This window comes from Moschus berezovskii, chromosome 2 (assembly GCF_049115385.1).
Source record: "Moschus berezovskii isolate FMDL1 chromosome 2, NW_MosBer_1.0, whole genome shotgun sequence".
Lineage (NCBI taxonomy): Eukaryota > Metazoa > Chordata > Mammalia > Artiodactyla > Moschidae > Moschus > Moschus berezovskii.
In genome coordinates this window covers 11067369-11090319 of record NC_142461.1, presented here as the reverse complement: position 1 = coordinate 11090319, position 22951 = coordinate 11067369, and the positions used below count along the sequence as shown (strand labels likewise).

Sequence of the window (22951 nt, the reverse complement as noted above, 5' to 3'; positions counted from 1 at the left end):
GAATGCATTTCTTGCAATGGTAACAGGGTTATGGAAGAAGTTGAGTTGTAATTCTTTCAATGAAACATCACCAATCAGGATTTTCAAGCCATGTTGCACATCAAGAAGGCCTCACCCCACATTTTCCCCTGATCTCAGTCTTGACCCCAGGGAATTACCAGTGATCTCAGGGAACACTGGCTCAGGGAAGACCTGGCCCCTTACCTCATCCAGATGAGTCAAAGACACTAGAGTAGTAAGGGCAGGTCACAGCTGACTAGAACCAGGCACAGCTGTGCCTATTTTTGCTCATCTCTCTTATATCTGCACTTAAGACCTGAGGCCACAAGCAGATATAATAAAACTCTCTTGTAAATCACTTGTTTTTTGAAGACTTGGTATTTCTGTAATACAAGTCATGATTCCCCTGACATATATATTTCAGTTCAGTTGCTCAGTTGTGTACGGACTCTTTGCAACCCCATGGACTGCAGCATTCCAGGCTTCCCTGTCCATCACCAACTCCCAAAGCTTGCTCAAATTCATGTTCACGGAGTCAGTGATGCCATCCAACTATCTCATCCTCTGTCGTCCCCTTCTCCTCCTGCCTTCAATCTTTCCCAGCATCAGGGTCTTTTCAAATGAGTCAGTTCTTTCCATCAGATGGCCGAAGTATTGGAGTTTCAGCTTCAGCATCAGTCCTTCCAATGAATATTCAGGACTGATTTCCTTTAGGAAGGACTGGTTGGATCTCCTGCAGTCCAAGGGACTCTCAAGAGTCTTCTCCAACACCACAGTTCAAAAGCATCAATTCTTCGGCGATCAGGTTTCTTCACAGTCCAACTCTCACATCCATACATGACTAGTGGAAAAACAATAGCTTTGACTAGATGGACCTTTGTTGGCAAAGTAATGACTCTGCTCTTTACTATGCTGTCCAGGTTGGTCATAACTTTTCTTCCCAGGAGCAGGTGTCTCTTAATTTCATGGCTGCAGTCACCATCTGCAGTGATTTTGGAGGCCAAGAAAATAAAGCCTGTCACTGTTTCCCCATCTATTTGCCACGAAGTGATGGGACCAGATGCCATGATCTTAGTTTTCTGAATGTTGAGATTTAAGCCAGCTTTTTCACTCTCCTCTTTCACTTTCATCAAGAGGCTCTTTAGTTCTTCTGCACTTTCTGCCATAAGGGTGGTATCTTCTGCATATCTGAGGTTATTGATATTTATCCTGGCAATCTTGATTCCAGCTGTGCTTCATCCAGCCCAGCATTTCGCATGATGTACCCTGCCGCCGCCGCCAAGTCGCCTCAGTCGTGTCCGACTCTGTGCGACCCCATAGACGGAAGCCCACCAGGCTCCGCCGTCCTAGGGATTCTCCAGGCAAGAACACTGGAGTGGGTTGCCATTTCCTTCTCCAATATGTGAAAGTGAAAAATGAAAGTAAAGTCACTCAGTCGTGTCCAACTAGTAGCGACCCCATGGACTGCAGCCCACCAGGCTCCTCCGTCCGTGCGATTTTCTAGGCAAGAGTACTGGAGTGGCTTGCCATTGCCTTCTCCAGATGTACCCTGCATGTAAGTTAAATAAGCGGGGTGATAATATACAGCCTTGACATACTCCTTTCCTGATTTGGAACCCGTCTGTTGTTTCACGTCTGGTTCTAACTCTTGCTTCCTGACCTGCATACAGATTTCTCAAGAGGCAGGTCAGGTGGTCTGGTATTCCCATCTCTTTCAGAATTTTCCACAGTTTATTGTGATCCACACAGTCAAAGACTTTAGCGTAGTCAATGAAGCAGATGTTTTTCTGGAATTCTCTTGCTTTTTCTATGATCCAATGGATGTTGGCAATTTGATCTCTGGTTCCTCTGCCTTTTCTAAATCCATCTTGAACATCTGGAAGTTCACAGTTCACATACTGTTGAGGCCTGGCTTGGAGAATTTTGAGTATTACTTTGCTAGCATGTGAGATGAGTGCAATTGTGCGGTAGTTTGAGCTTTCTTTGGCATTGCCATTTTTTGAGACTGGAATAAAAACTGACCTTTTCCGGTCCTGTGGCCACTGCTGAGTTTTCCAAATTTGCTGGCATATTGAGTGCAGCACTTTCACAGCATCATCTCTTAGGATTTGAAATAGCTCAACTGGAATTCCATCACTTCCACTAGCTTTGTTCATAGTGTTGCTTCCTAAGACCCCTGACATATTACCAGTAAACTGTCCTCCCATCTACCCAGTCATCTGTCCATTTGTCCATCCATCCATCTACTTATACATGCCTCCATTCACCCATCCCTCCAGGTAACCAATGAACACCTGTGGATACCTATTTTGGCCCAGTAGCTATGCTAAGCAGTTTTTAATCTAATATCTCACTGTTAAACTCACACTTTCCTGGAAAGGTGGGTGATTCAATTCAATCCCCATAGAAATGAACAAAATAAATAAGGATCCAAGCTGACTGAACAAGACAGTGGATACCTCCCAAATACTTATCACAAAAGGAAAGGGCCTACTTTTTTGTGAGCCCCAGATAATTGCTTGCCACTTTCACAGATCTTATCTCACTGATTCTTCACAACCACCATATAGATTTATTTTCATATCCATTTTCTAGATGGGGAAATTGAGGCTCAGAGGGCTTCAGGGATGTGTAAGCATACCTGAGCTACTCAGTGGCAGAGTAACTTTCAAACCCAGATCTACCTGAATAAATATGGGTCCCTTCCTTTTTCTCCTCTCCCCACGTGACTGCACCCTGGCCAAAGCCTCTCTAAGCACTGTCCTAGCTTTGATGAGTGCTGGGGTAGAGATCTCATGAGGGGAAGAGTAGCTAGTGAGGTCCCTGCCTTTCTCCCTTGGGGCTTCTGTGCTCCCTACGCAGGTGGACGCCCCCGTAGGGATGACTTTCCTGGGCTGAGGCTCCTGTGGTCCATTAGGGAGGGCACTCCTGCAGTGAATGCAGTGTTCCAAAGAGCTTCTGAAGCCAGAGTGCCATTGTCACTGGAGCTAGAAGACGACATGGATCCTGATATTTCTGCAGGAGGAGGGAAAGGGGTGAGTGAACAGTCAACAGCTGCTGAGCACAGACCACGTGGCTGGCACTATGGAGGGAATGTCAAGTCCTTACCTATGGATGGAATTGACTCTTTCCTCTGCCTGAATTTCTTTCCCCTCAGATTTCTGTATAGCTCACTCCATTGCCTCCTACAAGACTTTGCTCAAATGTCCCCTTTTCAGTGAAGCCTGTGTTGACCAGTTCATTTAAAATAGAATCTGAGAGAGTCAAGTGCTTCCCCAAAGCCACTCAGTGATCAGCTGGGTTCATGTCCAAAGGCCATGCACTTTCCATTCTGCTGTGCTGACTTCCTCTGTCGACACCCTTCATGACATATGATGTGAAGGCTCATATCTTCCTATTTTCCTGATAAGAAAAACAAGTATCAAGGCATGAAATGACTTATCCAAGGTCAAATAGCAGTACCTTGGTAGAACTGAGATGCATAGATCCCTTTTCTCACCTCTGCTTTTGCAAGATGCTTCTCTGGTCCACTTTTCCATCTGAATGCACATCATTTTCCTTCATCACCATTCTCCAGGCCCAACCCCCACAATAGTTCTAGTGTGGGCAACACATATCTTTGACTTTTATGTTCCTTTCGAAAATGTAGTGCTATTTTCCATGCATATTGATTTTAAATTTACACAAAAGGCATGATTTACATAAATTGGGCTATGAGAACCTCATTCTGGTTCTCATTTTTTCCCCCCCAATTAGCATTGCTTAAAATTTACTTTCTTGGCTGCACTGGGTCTCTGTTGCTGCATGCAGTCTTCTCCAGTTGCCGTGAGCTAGGGCGAATCTCTGGTTGTGGTGCATGGAATCTCTCATTTTGGTGGCTTCAGTAGTAGTGGCACAGGGGTCTAGTTGCCCTGAGGCATGTGGAATCTCCTGGACTAGGGATCCAACCCATGCCCCCTGCATTGGCAGGCAGATTCTCAACCACCGGGCCACCAGGGAAGTCCTCAGCATTGCTTTTATGATGTAACCTTGTTGAAGTGCGTGTATCTGGCTCACTGATGCAAACATCTGCTTGGCTCACCTCCATCAGGTAAATCTACATTTTTATTACCTGTTCCCCTGACAATGGACATTTAGGTTACTCCTAAAAAAACTCCTTTTTTTGAAAACAATGATTTGAGGAGAGGCTTCCAGATGTTCCCCTATGAACCAGTGTAAGAATTTACCTGGAATGTATACCCAGGGAATAGCTAGGTCATGACCAGTGCTAGGTCATAAGCTACACCAATACCTAACTGGGTGAAGAGCTGCCAAGTCAATTCTAGAATGATCTCACCAGGCTACACACGCACCCATGGTTACAGGAGAGTTTCTATTTCCCCAAATCTTCACTCACACTTGGCACTGTCCAACTTTCAAGCTGCTGTTAAGTATAAAGTAAAATCTTGTTTTTAGTCTGAATTTCTCTCAGATTACTAATGGGCAGTATTCTCAGGCTTCCCTTGTGACTCAGCTGGTAAAGAATCTGCTGGCAATACGGGAGACATGGGTTCGATCCTTGGGTTAGGGAGATCTCCTGGAAAAGGGAAAGGCTAGTCACTCCAGTATTCTGGCCTGGAGAATTCCTTGGACTGTATATCCCATGGTACTGCAAAGAACTGGACATGATTGAGCAACTTTCACTTTCTTTCTTTCTACTAATGGGCTTGTAATCATGTTCCCTTTAGTCATTTGAGTTTGTTAGTTGCTCAGTCATGTCCGACTCTTTGTGACCACATGGACTGTAGCCTGCCAGGCTCCTCTGTCCATGTAATTCTCCAAGCAAGAATACTGAAACAGGTAGCCATTCCCTTCTCCAGGGGCTCTTCTCAACCCAGGGAAGTTTGCATTGAGGGCAGACTCTATACTGTCTGAGCCACCAGAGAAGTCCATTCATTTGAGTTTGAATGCAGATAATTCCAAGTCCAAAGAATACACAGTGTCATATAGTGATCAGTAAAGTAGCCTTGGGGTCCATATGAAGTGAAGTGAAAGTCGTTCAGTCATGTCTGACTCTTTGCGACCCCATGGACTATACAGTCCATGGAATTCTCCAGGCCAGAATACTGGGGTGAGTAGCCTTTCCCTTCTCCAGGGGATCTTCCCAACCCAGGGATTGAACCCAGGTCTTCTGCATTGCAGGTGGATTCTTTACCAGTTGAGCCACAAGAGAAGTCCTTGTGTGGTCCACACGGCCAGGGTTCAATTTCTGCCTCTGTTTCTTCGTCTGTAAGATGGGAATAATTTTACTGTGAATGTAATAGTGTGATTTTGAGGATTTAAAGCTAGCTGCTTAGAACAGTGCCTGGCACAAAATAAATACGTAGTAAAGGCCATGTCCTGTCCTGACAGAGTGTGTCATTCTCCACAGCTTCCTTTTCCACTCTAGCCCACAACCCCTTCTCCCTGGCTCCTTTTCATGAAGTTCATATTTCATATCCATATGAATTTTCCTTAGAACTGTGAAACTGTGAGAGTATTTAAAACAAGGGCCAAAATGGAGTCACTTATGTTAAACCCCAAGTCACCAAACCAAGACCTAATACCTAACTTGATTGCAGTTTTAGCATCTCCCAGTAATGGAATCTTAAACAAGTCCATCTGAAATCACCTAATTAGCGAGGTCATCAGCCTCATATACCCCTGCCTTCTCTGGCTCCTAAAGGAAGATGAACTTGCCACTACCAGTCAGTTTTTTGTTAGTAAAACTTCCTTGTCCTCACTCCCTTTTACCAATAAAAATCTTTCATTTTGTACTACTTCTTTTTGCCAGTTAGATGGGACATTGCCTGACTCATGAATTATTGAACAAAGCTAATAAGAACTTATTTAGACATTCTGGGAATCAGTGAACTAAAATGGACTGGAATGGGTGAATTTAACTCAGATGACCATTATATCTACTACTGTGGGCAGGAATCCTTTAGAAGAAATGGAGTAGCCATCATGGTCAACAAAAGAGTCCAAAATGCAGTACTTGGATGCAATCTTAAAAATGACAGAATGATCTCTGTTCGTTTCCAAGGCAAACCATTCAGTATTATGGTAATCCAACCCTATGCCCCAACCAGTAACGCTGAAGAAGCCGAAGTTGAACGGTTCTATGAAGACCTACAAGACCTTTTAAAACTAACACCCAAAAAAGATGTCCTTTTCATCATAGGGGACTGGAATGCAAAAGTAGGAAGTCAAGAAACCTGGAGTAACAGGCAAATTTGGCCTTGGAGCATGGAATGTAGCAGGGCAAAGGCTAATAGAGTTTTGCCAAAGAATGCACTGGTCATAGCAAACACCCTCTTCCAACAACACAAGAGACTACTCTACACATGGACATCACAAGATGGTCGACACTGAAATCAGATTGATTGTATTCTTTGCAGACAAAGATGGAAAAGCTCTATACAGTCAGCAAAAACAAGACCAGGAGCTGACTGTGGCTCAGATCATGAACTCCTTATTGCCAAATTCAGAATTAAATTGAAGAAAGTAAGGAAAACCACTAGACCATTCAGATATGACCTAAATCAAATCCCTTATGATTATACAGTGGAAGTGAGAAATAGATTTAAGGGACTAGATCTGATAGATAGAGTGCCTGATGAACTATGGATGGAGGTTCGTGACATTGTACAGGAGACAGGGATCAAGACCAGCCCCACGCAAAAGAAATGCAAAAAAGCAAAATGGCTGTCTGGGGAGGCCTTACAAATAGCTGTGAAAAGAAGAGAAGCGAAAAGCAGAGGAGAAAAGGAAAGATATAGGCATCTGAATGCAGTGTTCCAAAGAATAGCAAGGAGAGATAAGAAAGCCTTCCTCAGCAATCAATGCAAAGAAATAGAGGAAAACAATAGAATAGGAAAGATTAGAGATCTCTTCAAGAAAATTAGAGATACCAAGGGAACATTTCATGCAAAGATGGGCTCAATAAAGACAGAAGTGGTATGGACCTAACAGAAGCAGAAGATATTAAGAAGAAGTGGCAAGAATACACAGAAGAACTGTCCAAAAAAGATCTTCACAACCGAGATATTCATGATGGTGTGATCACTTGAACTAAGTCAAGTGGGCCTTAGAAAGCATCACTACGAACAAAGCTAGTGGAGTTGATGGAATTCCAGTTGAGCTATTTCAAATCCTGAAAGATGATGCTGTGAAAGTGCTGCACTCAATATGCCAGCAAATTTGGAAAACTCAGCAGTGGCCACAGGACTGGAAAAGGTCAGTTTTCATTCCAGTCCCAAAGAAAGGCAATGCCAAAGAATGCTCAAACTACGGCACAATTGCACTCATCTCACATGCTAGTAAAGCCATGCTCAAAATTCTCCAAGCCAGGCTTCAGCAGCAATACGTGAACCGTGAACTACCAGATGTTCAAGCTGGTTTCAGAAAAGGCAGAGGAACCAGAGATCCAATTGCCAACATCCACTCGATAAATGAAAAAGCAAGAGAGAAAGAAAAACATCTATTTCTGCTTTATTGACTATGCCAAAGCCTTTGACTGTGTGGATCACAACAAACTGTGGAAAGTTCTGAAAGAGATGGGAATACCAGACCACCTCACCTGCCTCTTGAGAAACCTATATGCAGGTCAGGAAGCAACAGTTAGAACTGGACGTGGAACAACAGACTGGTTCCAAATAGGAAAAGGAGTACGTCAAGGCTGTATATTGTCACCCTGCTTATTTAACTTATATGCAGAGTACATCATGAGGAACGCTGGGCTGGAAGAAGCACAAGCTGGAATCAAGATTGCCGGGAGAAATATCAATAACCTCAGATGTGCTGATGACACCACCCTTATGGCAGAAAGTGAAGAGGAACTAAAAAGCCTCTTGATGAAAGTGAAAGAGGAGAGTGAAAAAGTTGGTTTGAAGCACCACATTCAGAAAACTAAGATCATGGCATTTGGTCCCATCACTTCATCGGAAATATATGGAGATATAGTGAAAACAGTGTTAGACTTTATTTTTTGGAACTCCAAAATCACTGTGGATGCTGACTGCAGCCATGAAATTAAAAGATGCATACTCCTTGGAAGGAAAGTTATGACCAAACTAGATAGCATATTAAAAAGCAGAGACATTACTTTGTCAACAAAGGTCTGTCTAGTCAAGGCTATGGTTTTTCCCGTGGTCATGTATGGATGTGAGAGTTGGACTGTGAAGAAAGCTGATCACCGAAAAATTGATGCTTTTGAACTGTGGTGTTGGAGAACTCTTGAGAGTCCCTTGGACTGCAAGGAGATCCAACCAGTCCATTCTAAAGGAGATCAATCCTGGGTGTTCATTGGAAGGACTGATGCTAAAACTGAAACTCCAATAGTTGGCCACCTCATGCGACGAGTTGACTCACTGGAAAAGACTCTGATTCTGGGAGGGATTGGGAGTAGGAGGAGAAGGGGACGAGAGAGAATGAGATGGCTAGATGGCGTCACTGACTCGATGGACATGAGTTTGAGTGAACTCCGGGAGTTGGTGATGGACAGGGAAGCCTGGAGTGCTGTGATTCATGGGGTCACAAAGAGTCGGACACGACTGAGTGACTGAACTGAATAAGATCTTTAAAATCTACTTATTTAAATTTTGTTTTTTAACAAGAAGAACAGAGTGTGGTTAGTTTGACTTTCTTTTTGTATAAATTCCTGGGTCATTCTAAAATACATTCAGAGACAGGTTTTTTTTTCTTTGGTCCAACAAAAGTTTTCACATACTTGTTATTGAACCGCATAGACTGCTAGTGAGGAAACATGAACCATCAGGAGCCAAGCATTCCATCTCTCCCATAAGCTGTTCAGACAGTAGTGATATGCTCAACACCGTGATTTGGTTGGTTAACATGCAAGTGACCCTAACACAGCATAAACATGCGCCACTTCATATGTGAGGCTTCTTATAGACCCAGCTTGGTTCTTCTCCTGTGTCTTCTCTTGGAGTTGTACCTGGTATTATTACCAGTTTTCTTTCAAACCCATTGAGGAATGGGACGATTCTGCTTTTGTTTCCTGGCCAGGAATCGCTTGATCCTGAAAGTCTTGTGAGAAGACATGGTGAAGAGCAAATTCAATGGTACATAGGATGGCAGAGAAGAGAAAAGAGGAACTCAGAGAGAGTTTTAAGAAGAGTCAGGGGTTTTGGCCTTTGGAAGGAAATGATGAATCAGTCTCTTAAAAGAAAGGATGCGGCATTAAAGGATGCTATCAACAGAGTTAAAAGGCAACCCATGAGAACTCCCTGGTGGTCCAGTGGTTGAGACTCTGTGCTCCTAACACACGGGGCCCTGGTTTGATCCCTGGTTCCACATGCAATTAAGAGTTCAAATGCCACAACTAACAGATCCTGCATGCTGTAACTATTAATACAAAACCCCACGTACCCCAAGGAAAATAGAAGATCCTGAGTACTGCAACTAAGACCTGGTGCAGCCAAATAAATAAATATTAAAAAAAAAGAAAATGACTCTTTTCACAGGGTCTAAAAGGCAACCCATTGAATGGGAGAAATTATTTGCAAATCACATATCTGATGAGGGAGTGATATGCAGTATATATAAAGAACTACAGCTCAACAATAAAGAACTAACAAGTCATTTAGAAGATGGCTAAAGGACTTGAATAGACATTTCTCTAAAGGAGATATACATATGGCCAACAAGCATATGAAAAAAATGCTCAGCATCACTAATCATCAGTTAAATGCACATCAAAACCAAGAAGACATGAAAACAGAAGATAATAAGAGTTGTCAAGGCTGTGGAAAATGGAATCCTTGTGCATTGCTGGTTGGAATGTAAAATAGCACAGTTGCTATGGAAAACAGCGTGAAGTTCCTAAAAAACTTAAACACAGAATTACCCTATGACCTCGTAATTCCACTTCTGGTTATATACCCAAAGGAACTGAAAGCAGGAACTTTAACACCAAGGTTCCTAGCAGCAGTGTTCAGAATAGCCAACCGTGGAAGCAACCGAAGTGCCCATCGAGAGATGAATGGATAAACAAAACAGGTGTATACAAAACCAGGGGATATTGTTCAGCCTTAAAATGTATGCTACACACTACAGTATGAATGAACCTCAAGGACATTATGATAAGTGAAATAAGCCAGTCACAAAAATCTGAATACTGTTTGATTCCACTTGTATAAGGTGCCTGAAAGTGAAGTCACTCAGTTGTGTCCGACTCTTTGAGACCCCATGGACTGTAGCCTACCAGGCTTCTCCATCCGTGGGATTCTCCAGGCAAGACTACTGGAGTGGGTTGCCGTTAGAAACAGAAAGCAGAATAGTGGTTATCAGGGCTAGGGGAGAGGGGAATGGGGAGTGATCATCTGATGACTATGGAGGTTCAGTCTTGGAAGATAAAAAAGTTTTAGAGATGGGTGGTGGTGATCATTGAACAACAGTGGAAATATACTTAATGCCACTAAACTATACACGTAAAAATGGCTACGATAGTACATATACACACACATACCACTTGGGAAAATGGGAGGATTGGGTAGGAAAAAGTGAGGTGAAATGAGAGAAATTCAGACTTCCAAAGGAGCTTCTCTCACGGTGGGTTCATCATGTTCAAGGTGGGGTTGCCTGCCGTGGATTCAACAAACTCTGCTTGAGTTATTCTGCGTGAAAGGGCTGAGTCACTAAAATTCTATACACGTGATATTCTTGCTACATGTGACTGTCGGAGGCAATGTGGCCTTGTGAAAAGAGAATGAGTGCCCTTCTTTCATTTCCCAACTTATAGTGATTGCCTTTCGGTAGCCCTCTGCCATGTGCGGTGGGAACAACAAAAGAAGTCTCTGCCCTCACACTGTAGCAAAATGGCAGACGTTATGCAATGGCGTGTTATGCTCGCTTTTCAGAGCTAAAGCCAGGTCATCCGGCTTGTGAGAGTCCACCGGGAGCATCTCTTCCCAACTCTGTGTTCAGAGACATCACATCGGTAGCTTGACTGGGTATTTACACCACAGAAATCAGCAGATGCTACAAATCTTTTGAATCTCAGCTCTGTCACTGGCTGTGTAATCACTTAAGCGAATCACTTAGCCTCCCAGCCTCAGTTTCCTTATTTGTAAAATGGCTATTGTAAATGTTGGTTCTTTTCTCTCTCCTAGGAAGAGAATAATTTAACACTTAAGATGCATCATTGCTTGCTCCTGGATGACAAGAAGCCTGTTTCTCCTCAGATTAACAGCTGATACCTTACCTCATCCCCTCAACTGGCACCAATGCTGCCCCAGACTGAGGGTTGTCCAGAGAGGGCAGTAACTTATAGTGCCCGTGGGGTACGCACTTATTATGCACCCAGTGGGCACGAAGGAGAGGGAGGGGGAGCCTAGTAATGGAGGAGATGATAACTGCTTTGCGTCGTTCGTCGTTTCTTTATTTCTGGCTGTGCTGGGTCTTCCTTGCTGTGGGGGCTACTCTCTAGTTACGGTTCACGGGCTGCTCATCACCGTGGCTTCTCTTGTTGCAGAATGCAGGCTCTAGGTGCGTGGGCTTCAGCAGTTGCAGCACAGGGGCTCACTAGTTGTGACTTTTGGGCCCTAGAGTGTGCAGGCTTCAGTAGTTGTGGTGCATGGGCTTAGTTGCTCCGCAGCATGTGGAATCTTCCCAGACCAGGGTGTGAACACATGTCTCCTACACCGGCAGGTTGATTCTTATCCACTGCACCACTAGAGAAGTCCCCATTGTTTCTTTTTTTTTAATCAAAATTTTAAAAATTTGAAGTATAGTTATTTACAATGTTGTATGAGTTTCAGGTATACAGCAAAGTGATTCATATGTGTATATATATATATATACGTTCTTATCCATTATAGGTTATTATAAGATAATGAATATAGTTCCTTGTGCTATAAAGTAGGTCCTTGCTGCTTATCTATTTTTGTTGTTCAGTTGCCCAGTCATGTCAAACTCTTTGCGACCCCATGGACTGCAGCACACCAGGCTTCCACATCCCTCACCATCTCCCGAAGTTTGCCCAAGTTCATGTCCGTTGCATTGGTGGTGCCATCCAACCATCTCATCCTCTGACATCCTCTTCTCCTTCTGCTCTTGTGTTAGTTTCTGCTGTACTATAAAGTGAATCAGTTATATGTACACATATATTCCCTTCCTGTTGAACCTTCCTCCCAACCACTATCATCCCACCCTTCTAGGTCATCACAGAGCACCGATCTGAGCTCCCTGTGCTATACTGCAGGTTCCCACTAGCTATCTGTTTTACACATAGCAGTGTGTATATGTTGGGGCTTCCCCAGTGGCTCAGCAGTAAAGAATCTGCCTGCAGTGCAGAAGACCCAGGTTCGATCCCTGGGTCAGGAAGATCACCTGGAGGAGGGCATGGCAACCCACTCCAGTATTCTTTCCCAGAGAATTCCACAGACAGAGGAGCCTGGCAGGCTACAGTCCATAGGGTTGCAAAAAGTCAGACACCACTGAAGTTAGACACAACTCAGCATGCACGCATGTATATATGTCAATCCTAACATCCCATTTTTTCACTGTTTATACTTGATTCCATGGCCTGCAATATTAAGGATATTTCACAACAACTGAATTTTAACTATAGTAGCAGCCAAAAATTGTTGAGGAAGGCAAGATGAGGCATGGGGAAGATCTCTGGCCTTGGAGTTAGATCTGGATTTGTCTCCCAGTTCTGTCATCACTAGTGGTTTGGCCTTAGGTAACTGATTGCCTGTGTCTGCACTTGTTTCTCCAACTGTACAAATGGAGATGATGACAACTATTGCACAGATGTGTTAAACGGTAAGGGGAAGACAACAGAGACAATACCATTTGGTAATCTGTCACGAACAATTATATGTGCCATCGAATGTGAGCAGTAATATTGACAGTTAACTAACATCTATTCTCTCGCTAGTCCAAAACAGAAGAACCCTATTTTATTTCAAGTAACAAAGCATCCAGCTTAAAGACGACATTTCCAAGGCTTCACTAGTGGTCCAGTGCTTGGGAATCCAATGCAGGAGACACAGGTACAATCCCTGATCTGGGAGGATTCTCACATGCGGCCTGGCAACTAAGCCCACGTGGCCCAACTACTAAGACCATATGCTGCAACTACTGAAGCTCTCGGGCTTCCCTGATGAGCTCAGTTGGTAAAGAATCCACCTGCAATGCAGGAGACCCCAGTTTGATCCCTGGGTCGGGAAGATCCCCTGGAGAAGGGAAAGGATACCCACTCCAGTGTTCTGGCCTGGATGATTCCATGGACTGTATAGTCCATGGGGTCACAAAGAGTCAGACACAACTGAGTGACTTTCACTTTCACTGAAGCTCTCATGCCTAGAGCCCATGCTCTGAAGCCACAGCAATGAGAAGCCCGGGTATTGGAACTACAGAGAGGAGCCCCCACTCGCCGCAACTAGAGAAAGCCAGAGAGCAGCAGTGAAGACCCAGCACAGTCAAAAATAAATAAATCAATCTTGAAAAAAAACTAGTAAAAAAAGAAAAAAAGGACTACATTTCCTTACTGCTACAGGGAGCCAGCCTTCTTTTTTTGAAATTTGATTCTTTATTAGAACTTTTTAGAACCAGCCTTGTGACTAAGTTTCAGCCAATGAGGTGTAAGTGGAAGAGGTGAAAGGACTTCTGGAGACGTTACTTCAAGGGATTGACTCAGTCAAGTGAGCCTCTTTTGCTTTTCCCTCCTTTCTCTTCTCGCCTGGAATCTGATGCTCCAACAGCTGTATTTGGCCTTGAAGTGACCTTGAAAATGGAAGCCCTGAGCCATGATGGTAGAACAGAATGATACGAAGAGCCTGGGTCCATGATATTGGTGGTGTGTGCTATTCCTGCCCTTTTCTGCCTACCTCTGGACCACTTTCATTTGACAGAGAAACACAATTGTCTCTTGTTTAAGCTTCTGTTATTTTGGATTTTCTGTTACACGCAGCTAAATCTAACCTGTCTGAATACTGTTGAATGGAGCTGTGGGAGACATGAGGGGAGAGGGGCCATCTCACGTGGAGCGCTTGCCTTGGGCTCAGATGGTTTACACATTTACGTGGTGTCAGGGTTCTCATTTGACTTCTCAGCATTTGACTCTGTTAAACATGCCTTTCTTCTTAAAACTCTCATCCCCTGGATTCTGCGACCTCACATTTCCCTGGTGTTTGTGGGGTCTCTCTCTCTTCCCTTTGAGTTTATATGCGTTTTATTTTAGACAAACTACATGACGTATATGTTTTACCCTCAAAAACAATGCCTCCACTTCAAACAAATCAGCATCAAAATAAATGAAGAGCTCAAGATGACATCAGTCCCAGTGTTTTGTGGATGAAAAACAGCAGTCGGTCAGCTATGACAACAGGTGATGGCTCCAAAGTCACTGCCAAGTTTGTTAACATTTTCCCACTTGTAAGCCATCCTTAAAATCATATATGGGGGGGAATGTCACATCATTCTCATGGTAGTTCAACAGAGAAACCATGCCATCTAGATTCGTGTTTTTGCTGATAAAAATTGGACAATTTTTACAAATGTATTTATTTACTTGTGTGATGTGCTGGGTCTTCATTGCCGTGGCTTCTCTTGTTGCTGAGCATGGGCTGTAAGTGCTCTGGCTTTAGTGGTTGCAGTTTGCAGGGTCTTGAGCTCCTACGGAGTAGTTGTGGCATGTGGGATCTTCCCGGATCAGGGATTGAACCCGTGTCCCTTGCATTGGCAGGTAGATTCTTAACCACTGGACCACCAGGCAAGTCCCAAGAACTGATAGGTTTTGAAGTCAGCAAGGACGAACTTGATTTATTCTGCAGCTCCTGTCATATAAAAGGTTTTACTCTTTCTGGTCTCTGTTCTTCAAGTTTGCCTTTGATTGACTTCATGTCATCTCTGATGTACTTCTTGTACGCTTCTTTCATAAAAGTGGTTTCCTGCAAGTGATGGTTCATGACAACAGTGACACGAGTGATTACTGTGCTTTCAGTACCTTAGCCTTCCAAGCCTTCAATGAAAGCATTTCCACCAATGAGTGATTCATCAGTGTTACCTTTTGTCCTGTTGATCACCTTCCCCTTCACCTCCAGACACAAACCTCTGTGACCTCCCAGATCTTGTCGATGTTGGAGAACATCTCATGGGGGCTGATGCGGTCCTGGTAGATGATCATGATGGCAACTGGAGGGACATGACTTCCATGCTAGCCCCCTAGGAGCCTGGAGCTCAGAGTAAGTACTGTGCGTTGGGAGGTAGATTCTTAACCACTGGACCACCAGGCAAGTCCCAAGAACTGATAGGTTTTGAAGTTAGCAAGGATGTGCTTGGGGAGGGGGGGATGGGAGGAGAAAAGTATGGGATCTCTTTTGATTATCAAGTGTCAGAAACTTTGACTTCTACTGGCTTCAACGAAAACAACATCAAAAGAAGAGTCCAGGATTACATGTTTTGACCCAGTTGAATAGAAGGATTCAAACAATAGTATAGAGACAGAAGCGACATTTAAAATATTTAACAATTGGCATTGTGTTGTCATTGAACAGATGTCAGAGGAGGTGTCCTGGAAGTCTCCTGCTGGACCAAGCATTAACTGTTTAGTTACTGGATCATAGGGAAGTTCAGGGGTTCCAGAAAAGTGACTAGGAGAAAGTGGAGGAATGATTCCTATCCCCAGGGTTTTCTGGGAAGCATTTACTTCCCAACAGAAATATTTCAACAGTAATCCTTGCTCTGTCTTCTCTCCCAAGGCAAGCTCACTGAGTCCAGGGCATGATTACCAACTATGGCTACATGTTCACATCTCAGCTCAAATATCTCTGAGTCCAGACCAGTATATCTAAATGTCCATTTAACACCTCCACTGGGCTGTCTCAACAGCCCACCAAATTCAAGATGTCTAAAACCTTGCCAAATCCAGCCCTAAGTCAGTAACTGGAACCACCAACCCTCCAGTTATAGGAGTCAGAAACTTAGACAATCATCCTTAATTCCTCCTCCCAATCCAATCCTTAACTGAGTCTTTTCGTTTTCCTTTAATACGTGCTATCTACTTATTTGACTGCAAGGTCTTGTCAGATCTGCACTGCAGCATGTGGGATCTTTTAGTTGCAACACTTTTACTCTCAGTTAGGCATGTGGGATCTAGTTCCTTGACCAGGGATCGAACTCAGGCCCTCTGCATTGGGAGTGCAGATCTTAGTCACTGGACCACCAGGGAAGTCCTCTCTTTTTTATTTTTTAAGTTATTTGATTGAATTTTTTTTTTTGTAGTAACAACAATCATTAAAACCAAACAAAAACAAACAATAAGTAAAAAACAAAACAAAAAATCCTCCACACTGAATGGGAATAACACCCATTTCAAAACCCTCTGAAGTTTGATTGAGCTTTTTCAATTTTACCTTCTTGATCTTAAAAATATCAACTTCTCTGTCTACTCACCTTTCACTCCAAGCCACCACTTTTGTCTAAGCTTTTGTCTGGACTTCCTCATTGGCCACCTAAACTACTCTCTGGGTTCATTAGGATCCACTTCCAGTTTGTTTTCCACACCATTGCCAGGGTTATTTTTCCAAAATGCAAATCTGATCATTTAACTCACCCACTCAGAACATTTCACTGGCTTTCAATTGCTCTTAGGAGAGAGAGCGAAACCCTTCCCATGGTATCTCAGGGTTTGCAGGGTCTGCTCCCTGTCTGTTTCTCTAATCTTGCCTCCCTTCAAGAGTCTATTGGGTTTTCTGCATCTATGGGTGCCGCCGAGAAAGCATTGTTGAAGTCTTCCCCTGCTCCACTGCCGTCATGTCTAAGTCAGAGTCTCCCAAAGAGCCTGAACAGCTGCGGAAGCTCTTCATCGGAGGATTGAGCTTTAAAACAACTGATGAGAGTCTGAGGAGCCATTCTGAGCAATGGGGAATGCTCACATTCCCCACTGTGTGGTAATGAGGGATCCAAACACCAAGCGCTCCAGAGGCTTCAGGTTTGTCACAGACGCCACGGTGGAGGAGGTGGATGTGGCCATGAATGCAAGGCCACACAAGGTGGACGGAAGAGTTGTGGAACCAGAGGACCGTCTCAAGAGAAGAGTCTCAAAGACCTGGTGCCCACTAAACTGTGAAAAAGGTTTTTCTTGGTGGCATTAAAGAAGACACTGAAGATCATCACCTGAGAGATTATTTTGAACAGTTTGGGAAAATTGAAGTGATTGAGATCATGACTGACCGAAGCAGTGGCAAAAAGAGAGGCTTTGCTTTTGTAACCTTTGATGACCATGAGTCCGTAGACAAGATTGTCATTCAGAAATACCACACTGTGAATGGCCACAACTGAGAAGTGAGAAAAGCCCTGTCTAAGCAAGAGATGGCTGGTGCTTCATCCAGCCAGAGAGGTCGAAGTGGTTCTGGAAACTTTGATGGCAGTCGTGGAGGTGGTTTCGGTGGGAATGACAACTTTGGTCGTGGAGGAAACTTCAGTGGTTGAGGTGGCTTTGGTGGCAGCCGTGATGGTGGTGGATATGGTGGCAAGTGGGGATGGTTATAATGGATTTGGTAATGATGGAAGCAATTTTGGAGGTGGCGGAAGCTACAATGATTTTGGCAATTACAACAATCGATCTTCAAATTTTGGACCCACGAAAGGCGGAAACTTTGGAGACAGACGTTCTGGCCCCTGTGGTGGTGGAGGCCGATACTTTGCCAAACCACGAAACCAAGGTGTCTATGGTGGTTTCAGCAGCAGCAGTAGCTATGGCAGTGGCAGAAGGTTTTATTTACTGCCAGGAAACAAAGCAGGAGAAGAGAGCCGGAGAAGTGATAGGGAAGCTATAGGTTACAACAGATTTGTGAACTCAGCCAAGCACAGTGGTGGCAGGGCCTAGCTGCTACAAGGAAGACATGCTTTAGACAATACTCATGTGTATGGGCACAAAACTCAAGGACTGTACTTGTGACTAATTGTATAACAGGTTATTTTAGTTTCTGTTCTGTGGAAAATGTGTAAAGCATTCCAACAAAGGGTTTTAATGTAGATTTTGTTTTTGCACCCATGCTGTTGATTGATAAATGTAATTGTCTGATCATGACGCTGAATAAATGTCTTTTTTTTTTTAAAGAGTCTATTGGTCTCTCAATGCACAGATTGGGAGAAAATATTTGCAAATAATGTGACTGACAAGGGATTAGTCTCCAAATTTTACAAACAGCTCATGAGACTTAATAGCATCAAAACAAACAACCCCATCAAAAAATGGGCAGAATATCTAAATAGACATTTCTTCAAAGAAGACACGCAGATGGCTAAGAAGCACATGAAAAGACGTTCAACATTACTAATTACTAGAGAAATGTAAATCAAAACTAAACTGAGATATCACCTCACACCAGTCAAAATAGCCATCATTTTAAAATCTACAAACAATAAATGCCTGAGAGGGTGTGGAGAGAAGGGAACCCTCCTACACTGTTGGTGGGAATGTAAATTAGTATAGCCAGTATGGAGAACAGTATGAAGTTTCCCTAAAAAACTAAAACTAGAGCTACCATCTGCCCCTGCAATCCCACTCCTGGGCATATATCTGGAGGAAAATATGTTCCAAAAGGATACTTGCACCCCAGTGTTCATTGCAGCACTATTTCCAATAGCCAAGACATGGAAGCAACCTAAATGTCCATCAGCAGAGAAATGGATAAAGAAGAGGTGGTACATATACACATCTTTTAATGGAATATTACTCAGCCGTTAAAAAGAATGAAATAACACCATTTGCAGCAACATGGATAGACCTAGAGGTTGTCATACTGAGTGAAGTAAGTCAGAGAAGGAGAAATATTGTATGACAACCCTTATATGTGGAATCCAAAAAGAAATGATACAAATGAGCTTATTTACAAAACAAAAACAGACTCACAGACTTAGAGAATGAACTTATGGTTGCTGGAGGTGGAGGATGAATGGGGGGAAGGGATAGTTAGGAAGTTTGGGATTGACATGTACATATGGCTACATTAAAATGGATAATAAGCAGGGTCCTACTGTATAGCACAGGAACTCGGATTGCTATGTGGCAGCCTGGATGGGAGGGAAGTTTAGCAGAGGTGGATACAGATACGTGCATGGCTGAGTCCCTTTGCTGTGTACCTGAAACTATCACAGTATTGTTAATTGGGGGTCGCAAAGAGTCGGGCACGACTGAGCGAGTGAACTGAACTGATACTCTAATATAAAATAAAAAGTTTTTTTTTTTTCCACAAAAAGAGTCTTTTGATCTTTTATTTCTTTCCCCCCCCTCACCTTGCCGTGTTCTTTCTCATCATTTAACCATGGCGTATTCGGTGTAGTCTGCTAGACCTCTAGTTCATCTTTCACCTTTCCCCGCACCCTTTTCAATCTCCTGGACTGAATAAAATTCTCCCGTTGTAAACTGCCGTTGATTTCCCTAACAGACTGCGTATCTCACCTAGGTAGTGCTAACACAATTCTAGTTTTCCATTTACTTGTCTGTTCATTCGATTCATTCTTGTTCTCCTCAACACAACCACCACGAGTCTGTAAGCTCCAGCGGGGCAAGGTCTCTGTGTTTGTTCACCGTGAAATCCCAGCCCCTTGCTCTGGAGGCAGTTCTTGTCTCTTAGAATCACAGATGCACATGCTCATCTTTGGGTCAGGACACTAAGGTTTGTTCCGAGGTCATACAGCCAGCAGGCGGGTAAATTCCAAATCCGACTCCCAAACCTGTCCTTTCTTTTCACTCTGCTGTCTTCTCAGGTGGGGGAAGGGTTGGGATTGTGCCATTTTGGGGTGTGCAGTTCTAGAAACTTCATCTGCTTCCTGAAGTCTTTGGGAATGAATCTGAAAAAGGCTGACGGCCTGAACTCACAGGGGTGGCGGGGTGGTGGTGGGGAGTTCTGCTTTCCCTTTTTCTTCCTTTTATGTTTCGGTTTCCTCCCTCCTTCTGTTTTTCTCCTTCCTTTCCTTTCTTCCCTCCCATTTTCTAAAATATGCACGAAGTTCCTGATCATTGCCAGACTTTGCTCAGGAGGGTGGTGACAGAGAGGTGAATCAGACAGAGTTTCTGTCCTCAAAAAGCTCAAAGTCTAGTCTGTTAGAGTCTAGGTCAAGTAAATAAATTCCAATCCACTTTCATTTCCTCTTCTGTAAAATGGGCATTGTTCTTACTACACCAGAATTTCTGGGTTCATGTAACGACACTCACTCTGGAATGAAATTTATTAGAAGGACACTGGATGGATCCCAGGATTGAAAAGAAAGCAGGAGAACCAGACCCAGGAAACAGGACGGTGGGCAGCTAATGGAGCCAAGGAACTTGCCTGTGAGGACAATGCCCCTGACACTGTTCCCACTGTGACTATCCCAGTTGTTCCCTTGTCTTTGCAACTGCCCCTCAAAATTGAAAGACCCAGGTGGGAGCATCCCATGAAGCAAGCATGGGTCAGTCACCTAGCCAGACTCCAGCTGCCTAGCTGTATGGAGAGGAGAGCATTGCCCCCTTTCATGGAAGAATGGTATTTGGCACTCAGAACCCCTGACACTGCTGCTCTCATTTCTCTGTGATTCTTGGGTGACACCAGGGTCAAAGGACCTCTTGAGAGGTCATCTATCCAGCCAGTGTCCAGACAACAATCAGCTCTTAAGTAATAGGACTGGAACTTGAATTTGGGTCTAGCTGGCAGAGTAGCAGTTAGACCTTTTCGCTGCAAGCAACAGATACCACCTCTGCCAGTTTTCAGTAAAAGAGAATTTATTGGAGGGATGTGGTCGAGGCTCAAAGATTTATAGGTAGCTGGAGAAGTAAGTTAGGGGACAGACAGGAACCAAAGGAGAGATGGAGGGTCTAGGATTGGGGGGAGACACATTGACACTTGAGTACTGCCACCACCAGTGTAACGAATGACCTCCAACAAGATCTCCTATCTTGGCTGCACGGTCTCTAAATTCAAATTCTCAGGAGAATGTGTTTGACAAGGTTAGTTTCCATCATGGACCTATCCTCCAGGGTGAGAAGAAGGATGTGGTTTCTTTAGTGGCATGGGTCATTTGGAGTTACTTTTCCATCAAGGTCACAAAGAAAATTAATACATTGTCGAAAAGCAAAGGAGAAAAGGAAAGATATAAGCATCTGAATGCAGAGTTCCAAACAATAGCAAAGCGAGATAAGAAAGCCTTCCTCAGCGATCAATGCAAAGAAATAGAGGAAAACAACAGAATAGGAAAAACAAGAGATTTCTTCAAGAAAATTAGAGATTCCAAGGGAACATTTCATGCAAAGATGGGCTCGATAAAGGACAGAAATGGTATGGACCTAACAGAAGCAGAAGATATTAAGAAGAGGTGGCAAGAATACACAGAGTTCAGTTCAGTTCAGTCGCTTAGTCGTGTCCGACTCTTTGCGACCCCATGAACCACAGCACGCCAGGCCTCCCTGTCCATCACCAACTCCCGGAGTTCACTCAAACTCATGCCCATCGAGTCGGTGATGCCATCCAGCCATCTCATTCTCTGCCGTCCCCGTCTCCTCCTACCCTCAATCCCTCCTAGCATCAGACTCTTTTCCAGTGAGTCAACTCGTTGCATGAGGTGGCCAAAGTATTGCAGTTTCAGGTTTAGCATCAGTCCTTCCAATGAACACCCAGGATTTATCTCCTTTAGAATGGACTGGTTGGATTTCCTTGCAGTCCAAGGGACTCTCAAGAGTCTTCTCCAGCACCACAGTTCAAAAGCATCAATTCTTCAGCGATCAGCTTTCTTCACAGTCCAACTCTCACATCCATACATGACCACGGGAAAAACCATAGCCTTGACTAGACGGACCTTGGTTGGCAAAGTAAAGTCTCTGCTTTTTAATATACTATCTAGGCTGGTCATAACGACGCGAGAGACGCCGGCTCTGCCTCGGCACAACCGACCACGCACAGAAGCGGGGCCGAGAGGAGCTACCCCACGCCCAAGGTCAGGGCGGTGGCCGAGAGGAGCTGTCCCACGTCCAAGAGGCGGTGGCTGCGCAGGCATAGGAGGGCCAAGAGGAGCTACTCCACATTCAAGGTCAGGAGGGGCGGCCTTGAGGAGATACCCCTCGTCCAAGGTAAGGTACAGCGGCTGTACTTTGCTGGAGCAGCTGTGAAGAGATACTCCATGACCAAGGTAAGTGAAACCCAAATAAGACGGTAGGTATTGCGAGGGGAAATTAGAGGGCAGACACACTGAAATCATAATCACAAAAAACTAGTTGATCTGATCATATGGACCACAGCCCTGTCTAACTCAATGAAACTAAGCCATGTTGTGTGGGGCCACCCAAGACGGACGGGTCATGGTGGAGAGGTCTGACAGAATGTGGTCCACTGGAGAAGGGAATGGCAAACCACTTCAGTATACTTGCCTTGAGAACCCCATGAACAGTATCAAAAGGCAAAAGAATACACAGAAGAACTGTACAAAAAAGATCTTCACGACCCAGATAATCACGATGGTGTGATCACTCACCTAGAGCCAGACATCTTGGAATGTGAAGTCAAGTGGGCCTTAGAGAGCATCACTACGAACAAAGCTAGTGGAGGTGATGGAATTCCAATTGAGCTATTTCGAATCCTGAAAGATGATTCTGTGAAAGTGCTGCACTCAATACGCCAGCAAATTTAGAAAACTCAGCAGTGGCCACAGGACTGGAAAAGGTCAGTCTTCATTCCAATCCCAAAGAAAGGCAATGCCAAAGAGTGCTCAAACTACGGCACAATTGCACTCATCTCACACGCTAGTAAAGTCATGCTCAAAATTCTCCAAGCCAGGCTTCAGCAATATGTGAACTGTGAACTTCCCGATGTTCAAGCAGGTTTTAGAAAAGGCAGAGGCACCAGAGATCAAGTTGCCAACATCCGCTGGATCATGGAAAAAGCAAGAGAGTTCCAGAAAAACATCTATTTCTGCTTCATTGACT

General features: G+C 44.0%; 3 pseudogenes; 1 reads left to right on the top strand and 2 right to left on the bottom strand.

Annotated features, from left to right (window-relative positions):
• Positions 1 to 8706: 8706 nt before the first annotated feature.
• Positions 8707 to 9084, bottom strand: LOC148778481 (large ribosomal subunit protein eL39-like; annotated as a pseudogene).
• Positions 9085 to 13178: 4094 nt separating this feature from the next.
• Positions 13179 to 15175, bottom strand: LOC129538421 (translationally-controlled tumor protein-like; annotated as a pseudogene).
• A 1114-nt stretch (positions 15176 to 16289) lies between these two features.
• On the top strand, positions 16290 to 19633 carry LOC129538420 (heterogeneous nuclear ribonucleoprotein A1-like; annotated as a pseudogene).
• Positions 19634 to 22951: the final 3318 nt, after the last annotated feature.